Source organism: Ischnura elegans, chromosome 12 (assembly GCF_921293095.1).
Source record: "Ischnura elegans chromosome 12, ioIscEleg1.1, whole genome shotgun sequence".
Lineage (NCBI taxonomy): Eukaryota > Metazoa > Arthropoda > Insecta > Odonata > Coenagrionidae > Ischnura > Ischnura elegans.
This window is the reverse complement of record NC_060257.1, coordinates 11,000,835-11,012,216: the sequence shown is the minus strand read 5'-3', so window position 1 is coordinate 11,012,216 and position 11,382 is coordinate 11,000,835.

Below are 11,382 nucleotides of genomic sequence, written 5' to 3'. Positions count from 1 at the left end.
TTGGAATTTAGCGCCGTAAGACACGGTCTCCAATGCAACTGCGGCCTGGAGCAAATGAATTTCCAGGAACGGAAAATATCCCTTGCAATGGTGGTCATTGCATTCTCTCGCTTGAGATATTCACGAAGTTTTTTTCTTGCGAAGATATGCGTGCCGCACAAGAGTGCCAGGAAAATTGAGAGAAGGGCAAAACGTGATTGCGGTGTGTGATTATCTACTGATATTACGCAACAATATATCTTAAAATTGACTGAACCAGAGGACATGTAGTGGAAAGAATCCATATCGGTTGAAGAAAACAAGATCGCACTATATCCACAAGTTCTACTTCGGTACTACGCATTTCAACCGCTAGGTCTTCATCAGGCACATACGTATAGGAAATGTCTATGAACTACTTATATGTTTATAGTCTATGAGCAAAAAAATAAAAGTACACGCAATTTGGCATCAATTTGCTATACTTTGAGACAAAATAATAATTTATCGTTTCCGACAGAAACGTTAAAAAAAGAGATATTTTTACGAACGGATACAAATGATGAGAATTTGTTTATCCCCCTAACAATGAAGGACTTTAATAAATGCTAGACGGAACTTTTAGAACTTTTTCGGTTAGACGGAACGGCTACAGGTTTTTCCTATTTATTTGTCAACGACTGATGTCGTAACACCCCCCGTCAAACGCCTATAGAGGTGGCTTACGGAGAAGTATGTAGATGTAGATTTGTATGAACAATGCTTCCTTCTGCACTCGGTAGAATAAAATAAATTCGAAGTGGATTCAGAATAATTTGATGGTGGTTTTAGTCACCACTACGCTATGCCTTATATTCTCATTCGAGGTTGACATTTTTATAAGTAAGAAAAAAATCTCCTAAATTTGTATATGGTAACTTAGCTGTGTACAGAGCAAAGATAGCACAATCTTTTAGCACCCTTAAATGCATAGCCTTATGATTAACTTCATATTAATGAAAAATATCTTTGTCATAATAAAAAAAGCATTTAGTTCTAAAAGATTTTGCAAAGGCTATCTTAACTGAAAAGCAGCATTCCGCTGTGAAATGCTTTTGAATCATTGCCAATGATGGATTCTAATTCATCACTTAGGAGGATTAGTTGGTTTGTGTTCTCTTTATCTATGATGACATTACTCAAATTTTTCCTACTAGTTAGGTCAATAAAAATTATATCTCTTCATTCGGCTTAAATCTGACAATGAGTCTACTGATGCTAGACTTGGTATAGTTATGCATGATACAATAATGAAGAACATGGAGTTGGAAAACGTATAGTTAACGAAGTAAAGAGGAATTATCTACTCTGGTTTGGCCATGTTAATGAGATGTATGACATCAGATAGAACAATGAAATATTGGAACAAATAAATATTGGATTGGAGACCTCAAGAGAAACTGACAAGAGAAAGACCAAGAATTGGAGACGTGGAATACGGAGAGAAGAAGAAATGGAAGAATATGAAATGGAAGCTGAGAGTAGGAAAACGACGACAGTCGTGAACAACCTGCTGAAAGTATAAATCGAAGGTAGTACCTGTTTCTTTCCATTGTTGAACGGAAACCTCTAATACCAGGCGTAACAATGGAGTGAGGCAATAGGTTGGTACGTAAGATGTCCTCCTCGACTTTTGACCTTCTTCTTTTCAGCCTCTTCCCATCAGTTTCAACGGGCATATATTCTGGAGGCTTCAGCTCCGCGAGGGTGAAAAGAGTTAATAAATAACACTGGGAAACAAACAATTAGTTGTCTTAGATCCGAGACTTGTTTTAAACTAACATTTGGTCTCTGAATAAGAAAATAACCACAGTTTGGCAAATGACTGAGGGAACACAATATTCCTCTTCTCCGGAGATATGTATATAATGTCCGTAGGTAGCACAAAAGTAAAAATGAAAAATAAACAATGTAAATAATACTAACAATCGCTGTCACTTACGCCATTAGATTAAATGATTAACAAACTGTATTTAGACAATTTAGCATCTTATATAAACAAAAATCAATATATTTAAAATTTTCCTGTAGAAAATTTACTTTTTTTTTTGGAAATTGACCCAGATAGATACCACGAAGCTACGCTTTGAAAAAAATCCTTTCACACATCGAATCATGTTACTATTGAGGCGTATCCTGTTCCATTCACGTCGAATATGTTTCATCTGTTCATCACGCTGTGCCGAAATTATAGCTAGCAGTTCTCGATGAGGCTACAACTTAGAGAAAGAGGCCAAGATTGCAAAAAAAGATACCGTTCCTTTCGGCCAGAAAGTTTTTGGAAATATCTGAGAAAAAAACCTGTCTCCCATAAAAATAATTCTTTCATTCAAAACCGTGCGTGTGGTTAAATGTCCTTTTCCGTAAAATTTTCCTCGAGGTATGACAGCTGAAGTGAGGAAGCTGGTATTTTGTGCTCCAATACCGCTTGAGGCTGTATTTTCCGTAAAAATGAGGACGGTCAACGCATAGGAGTGAAAGGAGATTTCTGAATTTGTTTAGCATCTGATTAGCGATGGGAAACCTTTTATCGGAATGAAATATCTGAATTTACCCCAGATGAATACAAACAAAAGACAGACGGGAAATTTATAAAAAAATAAAATATTTTGAAAAAATTCCTTGATTTCCTTCATTCATTTCAGAAATAAAATCATTTTAGATACAAGTATACCAAAAAAATCTAATTTTAAGTTTTACTAAACTAAAAGCTCACGCTCAAAAATTACCACTATACGGTAATTGAGGACCTAGGAAGCCAAGGGTAATAAGTGCAATTTTTTTTAGATAATTGGAGATAATGATTGGTTGTTGGGGTAAACAATATTGTTGAAACAAAGATATACATGTAAATCACTGAATCTATAAGTATATGTTTATCAGCGATTCACTTGTATCCATTTGCCACACAGGAGGAATTATGTACCCCAACAACCATTATCCATACTTATCTCCAAAAATAAAAAAATTGTTCTTATCCCCCTTGGCGTTTAGGTATTTTACAATCTAGTCCTACAGTCAGTCTATTTCAATCTTATACTCTCTTTTTTTAAAGTATCCCTTTGGATTAACCAAAAATCTTGAGCGTAGTATCCAAATATTTGTGGGTTTACATGTTCAGCCAAATCTTCAAATCACACAAATTGTATACTTTTATAACAGATAAATTAAAGCGACCGCCACCTAACACTAGGTGGCTGTGTGACTTTGAAACAATACCAAAGGAATAGTTTAGACGTCATCAAAGATATTGATACCGTAGCATAATTTTTTATTGGACCAAAAATGATAAAAAATAACCTTAAGCCAAGATTTTCTTATACCGTTTTAACTCTTCAATAACGGCCAGTGATTAAATTAATAAGACTTCCAAATTGCAAAAAAGATAAAGGAGTCATAAAGAATTATTACGAACTCAACCAGCAAAAAACTATAAATAACTGATATATTATATCTACTTCCTTTAAAGACGTATAATTGTAAAAATTATTTAATATCTCCTAAATGTTGCTAAGCTGAATCTCTAAGAATATAATTGTATTATAAAGAGGTATTCAGGCGTTCCTCCTACTCGCTAAAACTGAAGCTCGCATCTAAATTCTTACCAAAATTAAGATTTTTTATAGATTCAAATAGAATGAATATATATTCATAAGCAACAATTTCAGCAAATTCATCAGATCTTAAGTGTTGGGGGATATTTTCCTTGAATAATTGTGCCCAGCGACCTTTTCCCATACGATTATTAAGTGGCGGGATCTCATTTCTCGTATCTACTACCTCAACTTTCTTTCACGTGAAAGGCAGCTTGAGAAAGACCTCAGAAATATAAATGAAAAATTATTTTTCGGAGGTGGCAAGTTGATTTACTGGTCTGGAATCCAGATAAAGCGTAATCGCCTTGGAGTGTGACCGCATGCATGAAAAAAGCAACTTGTAGGAGCTCATCAGTACTAAATTTATGGCGCCTGAACCATGAATCATATTCATTTTAGTTCCCGACGATTGCTGTTTATCTCGTAGTGCAATCTCAAATTTTAGCATTCCAGTTCCCTCAACCGCGAATTTTTCGGTCCGCTTCCGCTATCAGCAGGAAGAATCAAAACTGCCACTCATTGCCTATGATGTGTGGTGAAAATGACTATTTTCAACCGCTCAAAACAGCACAATTTCACGTTTAAAGCAGTCGTTTACCATTATACTATAATTATTTGTTTCAAACCTGCGCTTCGCTGTGGTCTTAGGACACTCGGGGATGAAAGAAGGGTTTATCTTGACGAGGCCATCGTAAAAAGTAATCTGATAAATTTCTCTCTAACTGGCTGAACAATAATTTCAAAAGCATAAACTACTGTAAAGTTACACATAAGTTGTGCAACCATAAAGGTGACATTAACTTTAGAATTTTTCTTCATACTAATGAAAATATGCAAATACAGGTCTTTTTCCCTATTGAACATATGGTATACTGAGTAAATTACGTTTGAAATTTTGAAGCTAAAACTACGCAAAAATAAACCGTATTCTCCCACCCTTTAATGGTCTTACACACGAAAATAACAACGAATTCATTTCTATCTATCTATGGCCTTTGCATCAAAATTCAAGTTCAATTTCATTCTACCAATATGTACGAATCTTTTATTTCCCTAAAATTATTTCCAACATTAAGGCTTCCACAGGTTAATACAGCATGACTATATAGTCATAAATAGCATTATAAGAAGGAGTATTCATCAAATCTTAAGTGTTAGGTGATAATTTTCTTGCATAGTTGTGTTGAGTGATCCTTGCCTTCCTTAATGTTCATAGAAATAAATGAAAAATCAGTTGAAAAAGGGAAGTAATATAAGACTTCATACTACCGTAGCATATAAGTACTATTAATGTCAATTTGGTTCCAATAGGGCTATAATTATTGAAGAAATTTTAAATGATTGCTTTAATGGTTCTTTCCACCAATTTTTTAAACATTTTGTGATTACTCACGAAGGTGGTACCTAGTAAGCAGCGCTGAAATAACTAGGCATAATTGTTATTTGTTCGTAAATTCATGCAGTAACTTAGGTTGGAACGAGTTGCATAACTGAAAATGGCTCCATTATTAACTCAAGGTCCTTGAAGAAATCCTCAAGAAACTATACATGTCCATCGAATTTACATGCATACTTAATTTACCTGTTACTTAAAAAATGAAAGGTTGCCTTACCATAGAAAAGTCACGAATGGTTGCTGGTTTAAAAATTCAAATTTTTATAACCAAGATGAAAAATTAGATAAGATAAGTTTGTAGTGAAAGAAGTATCTTTTTCAATAAGCATACAGTGAAAGAACTATTCGGTCCTTTCCCGACGAATGCGACGGTGTCCATGTTTCGAGTTCTGACACGCGCAAGGAAAGATCACCCATTAACCTTCAGTCAGGCGCAATATTGGAATTACTGATTTCAGGCGCAAGGTGCCTGGAAGTACAAATGTGAAGAAAATTATTAACTCTTGTTTTCAGTGGCTTTCGGGAGTAGCTGCGTGTTGCGCTTTGTCTTGCGATTTTTCTCTTCCATTGCAGGTCGCATCATCAGCCGATGAATGAAAGCATCAGCCATTGGAACGTAGGCTTTCGCAGCGAGATGAATTGTTGTCAACGGCTTTCGGGAGCAGCTGCGTGTTGCTCTTTGTCATGCGAGCTTTCGCATCCATTGCAGGTCGTATCAGCAGGCAACGAAAGCCTGATGCTTCCATTCATCGCCTGATGTACATGATAATCGTAATGAACCAGCGTAGATGGGGCTTAAAAGACTTAAAGAAAGACAATGTTTCTAAACCAATCGTATCCATTGAATTACCTAGAACAGTATACCCGCATAGACGATACATTTTTTGTATAAATGAGAAACGTCAGTCTTTTTCTCCAGCACTCTAAGTCTCTTTCTCCCCCACTCCCCCCTAAAACCCAAAGCCTCAGAGGAATAAACAAAATTAAAACTTTTGCTAAATTTTGGCTTATAATTTATACAATTTGGCTCATCGGCTAAGGGTTAAAAAGATTTTATTATATTTCCAGGTATGTCATTTTTTTTTAAATTTCGGACCCCCTAATACCTGGGGGGAGGGTCGCCCCCCAATCCCCCTTTCATCCCCCACAACACATTCATAGTTATGCCACTGAGACACTGCATAGCTTCTTCTTTGATTTTCTATCCTTCCGATTCACCATCTTCATTCTCCTGCACATGCACCGTCGCGGAACTAATTTTCCGGTCTCCCATTCGATGCTGAATCATTCACGTCCATTTAATTTTCGCGAGTGGATAAGCCACGCTTCAGCTAAGCACTCGAGATTTGCATCTAGTTGCCTACCACCACTCACTGCATACCAAGGCTGATGAAGATTAAAATGCCAGTTTTTCCCCGTGACGTCAGAGAACTGGCAAACCGATGAATGATAAATTATCCTGATAATTGAAGCATATTTATCAAATAATTCCATACAAGAGTAGGGGAAGACACAGAAAAGACTTATGATTCTCATTTTTTAAACAAATGTTTCGTGTATCACTGAATCAGTGGATAACATTCAGAGATACAATTGTTGATATCTGATTCAGTGAATACAATTTTTAAGGGGAATTTTTTAAGAGACCTAAGAGCCCTTTCCGTCCCGTCTGCATTAATTCATAGCCATCATTACATAAATACTCGTACTAATAATAAAGCTGATAGGACAATTGACTGGAGAGCTATGTCAAACAAATCTTCGGATTGTTGACCTGTGATGATGACTAATAATACATCATAATACTCGTAAAAATTCCAAACAGGCCTTGCATGAATAATTACGTATTCAGAGCAATACAAAACAACTATATCTTAGAAATGAATGGAAGAAATTTCATGTGGAATTTATGAGTTCGATTTTAATTTTCCGAGTCCATCTACCGTAGCTAATCGGTCAAATTTAAAGGTAACCAGATTTTAATATTCGCATGAAATCGAAAATTTTAAGATCCTCAGCATTTTCCAAGGAGCCATTCAAATTATTAAGAAAAGGCGTAAATCTGCCATGAGCCAGTTAAGTGGACCAATAGTGCAAGACGGCATCGCAAATCGTAATTATTTGTACCATTTCACAACCAAAATAATATCACTCTTGCTTTTCCATATTTTTGGTACGACGCGTCACGCTGCCTAGCGGTATCGTCTGGGACGTAGGTGCTAATTAGCTTTCCGTTTGGCTGAAGATAATGAAAATTGAATTGAGAAACTTCAGCTGAGGAAACATTAGGTTTTACGGACCACGAGAAACTAAAAACGAATGTGGAAAAAAATAGGGCCACTGGTTCGTGTTGTGGCTAGAGTGTTGGCTTCCCACCCGACGAGCTCGGGTTCAAATCCCTGCGGTGGCAGAGAATTTTCAGATACTGCCTGATCCCTGCTTGAATGTTGTGTGGAGGACATTTCAAGCGCAACACTCCGTCCGTCGGATGAGACGTTAAACCGTGGTCCCCTTGGCGCCTTTCGTTAAGAGCAGGCTAATGCCGACGCCGGATTTCTCTCCACCCTTCCTAACCTACCCTTCCCTCATGGCGCAAATGACGTAAGCTGTCGGTCACCTCCTCTAAATACCATACCAAACATTGATCAGGTTTGATCAAAGGTTTCATTCATCAAAAACATAGTTGAAAAACTGTTGAAAATATGTAACACCAAATATTCAGGTTCTCTCGTGGTTGACGGTTATCTTATACCAACATCAGCAAGCTCCTTGAAGATAGAGGTAAAATAGTCGTTAACATCTTCGCCAACTTGAGTTTCGCAACCTCATTAAAGAATAGTGATCGGAACTTATCATGCGAAAATATCATGCGGCCAGAATATGCTGGATATTTAGAGCGCTTATGGAAGAGTTAAAAGGCGTTATCCCACGAAATCATTGCTTGAAAACAGTTATATGCGTCTTATAACTAATACCATTCAAAACATTCGCCCCACGGACGTCTAGGAAGGACTATCGAAAACAAAGTTTTAATTATTGACTTCGGCTGTAAAGATTGGGGATCCCTTTGTCACCCTTCGTTAAGAGCTAATGCGGACGCCGGGTTTCTCTCCACCCTTCCTTCCATACCCTTCCCTCATGGGACAAATGACTTAAGCTGTCGGTCACCTCCTCTAAATACCATATCATACCTGGATGAAAAATTGGGAAATACCCGCAAAATCTTTACCTTACCGTGACATACGAGGCGAGAACCAAAAGAAACCAGACACAATTTTAAAAAAATCAAAATTTAATTTTTTGTGCTACAAACGCCAGTCACCTTCGAAGTACTCTCCGTTTTAACTGATACATTGGTAAAAACGTTTTTTTACACTGCGCGAAACACCTTTGGTACTCGTTGAATTCCGATGCCTTGCAGGACCACCTTCGATTCCATATTCACCTCTGTAATGTGATGGAAACATTTTTTTCTCATCGCCATTTTGATCCGGAGAAGCAAAAGGAAATCACAAGGTGCGAGATCTAGTGAGTAGGGTGGGTGAGAAAGCAGTTTCATGCAATTTTTTACCAAAAACTAAACACGCGCCGCATTTTCATCAGGAGTCAGCAAACGGGGGATGAATTTCGCCGCGATTCGTCTCATTTGCTAATATTCAGCTTAAATTCACTCCAATGAACTCAAAGAAAGACCAGATTGTTCAGCGAATAGTAAGTCTCTTGCAGAAAAGTTTCTCGGGTTGCCCACCGGTTGATGTCGACCATATCTCCTGACGTTTCGATCCGCGACTTGCTGATCATCCACAGGGGATCTTCCGTGTGACGCTCGAATATAGTACGCCTCATATCCTCGTGCACAAGGGCACGATTTTTTCCACAATTTTATCTGTTCTGGACATGGAAGGCCGGCCAGGGCGTTGAATGTCTTCGGTCGTCATGTTGCCGCGTTTGAATTCCGAATACCACTCGTGCACTCCTGTACTTTTTAAGACGTGTTCTTTATAAGCTGTAGACAAAATATTAACCATGTCCTGCTAAATTTTACAGAGCAGATAACTAATATCCAACGCTGCACGCTGTCCTCGAATATCAGCCATTTCAAAAATCGAAGAAATCCATGGGCGTATCCAGCGAGTGGCAGGAGGGGGAGCTCCCCCCCCCCCCTAGAAGCAAAAATCGCAAATGTCTTTAAGGAAATTAATATTTTTTCAAGCTAATAACTTTAAAAACTAATAAAGAGCTGCTACATTTTCCTTAAAATGTTGATTTCATTCACCTTTTCCATGCTGAAATCTTACCTAAAACTTGAACCACCACGGATTGTCCCCCCCCCCCCCTCAGTTTTGATCCTGGGTAGGCTCTTGAAGAGATCAATTAACTCATCGAACATTCACAGGGGCTTGCTACAACCGTCTAAAGCCACGCCGATTCGCATACTGTCTCAGAAATGATGAAATAACACCCATATGGTGGAAGAAGCCCAAAATATAAGTGTTACGTGCCCAGCGATTTACGTCCGGTTATTTTTGGCCCCCCCTTCGTATTGTCGAAAACTTTTTCTCAATTGGAAATTTAAATTTTACGCGTCGACGTCGTTCTTATCTTTCGGCAGACGCCACACATATCTCTCCGCGCGTGGTAATTTACTCTTCTCAAACGTGACTCCCGTGTTTTCCTCCTTTCGGCATCAGTCAAAGAAACCTTCCGACTCTCAGCCATTCTGGTTTCCGGGGGTCTCCCGGTTGAGGGGTCGTAAGCATAATGCGGACTCCATAAACGTCAGCGTTGGAGAGACGTTCCAAGAGAGAGAGAAAGAGGCCCTTAAACACGCGAGTCTCCGGCGTGCCGTCGTTTTGGGAAACGCTTTCAAGGAGTCCGCTTCCAGACATTTACTGTTCACGCATGTTAATGAGCGGAGAAGGAAGAGAATCTTAAAACACACCGGGTGGGATAACCCTCAGGGTATTTCTTGACGGGAGGGACCCATTTCTACGGGCCTGCCCTGTCCGAATGTACCTGTTCCAAAACCTATTTAAAGGTAGTTCCTCGGTGGCAAGGGTGGGCACAGGGGGTCCGGACCCATCTCGAAATGTAAAAACACATTTACTTTGCTTCATAAAAGAAAACAAAATGTTGAAAAATTATGTATTTGCGAAAGATTTCTCTGAAAAATGAAGTTTTTCGATTATTAAAAGCGTTAAATTACATAATTAACAGTGCCCGGCGATGTCTTGTGGAAATCTTTGATCTACATGAGAATAAACTATAAAAGGTAAACTTCTACACAATTTTATTTAAATACCAACCCGGTTTCGATGCGTAGTGTCATTATCAAGGTACAAATTTTGGCCTTCCTCGTTCTATATATACCGTCCAGCAAGGCGAAGAGAAGGGTGGGGTATTCCTTGCTATCCTTTCCACCCCACCTTCTCTTGCTGGACGGTATGTTTGCAAATAGGAATAAATAATCTGGAATATAATCATGCAAATGAAATTTTGATACAATATAGTTTTATATTAATCACTGAAGTCATTTAGAGTGACTGAAAAATTAATGCAATATAACTGAAGCGACATTACGAAAGTAGAATATAAATGGCGTCACACACCGACCAAAAGGTAAAGAAAAAGCATAGTTATAAAAATACACAATAGAAAGCTGCTGGCAAGGTAATCACCTGATATTTGCTTGAAAATATCGTACTGTCTTATAGAGGAGCGCAGCATATATTGTACAAAAGAATTTGGCAACTAATTATTTGTTTTGAATCACATTGAATAACCTAAGCCTCCTCCAAGAAGTCCACTGTCGGACATTAAGTGTTCACGCAAGTTACGGAGAGCGCAGAAGAAAGGAGAGCTTTAAAAGACATCGGTGAGGTACCTTATGGTTGACTGACGGGAGAGACCCATTTCTACGAACGGTTTCCAGTCCCAAAACGTATTTAAGGGCAGTTCCTCAGAGAGGTGAAGTAAATTTCATTTTCATGAAAATGAAAGCAAATATTTTTCTTTTCATTGAAAATCCATTTCTCACTTAACAATTTCTTTATATTATTGGCTTTATTTATTGGCCTTGTATTAAAATCTCTGGATTTCGATGAAATTTAATTGAAAATAAGGCTGAAATTTCACAAAATTTCTCAAATCGACAATTGTGGTGGTGTAAAAATGCAATAATAGCTAAAAATTTCCCCATAAAAATGCGTTATTCGCAAATTATTGACAATATACGCATTATAGCATGTTTGGTATGGTATATGAAGGAGTCTCGTAATGGTCTTGTATTACCATTAGCATACGAGTGAAACGATTGTCATCATTATAAATACCTCTTGAAACTTACTTATTTAGCCAATTTTAAAAAATAGA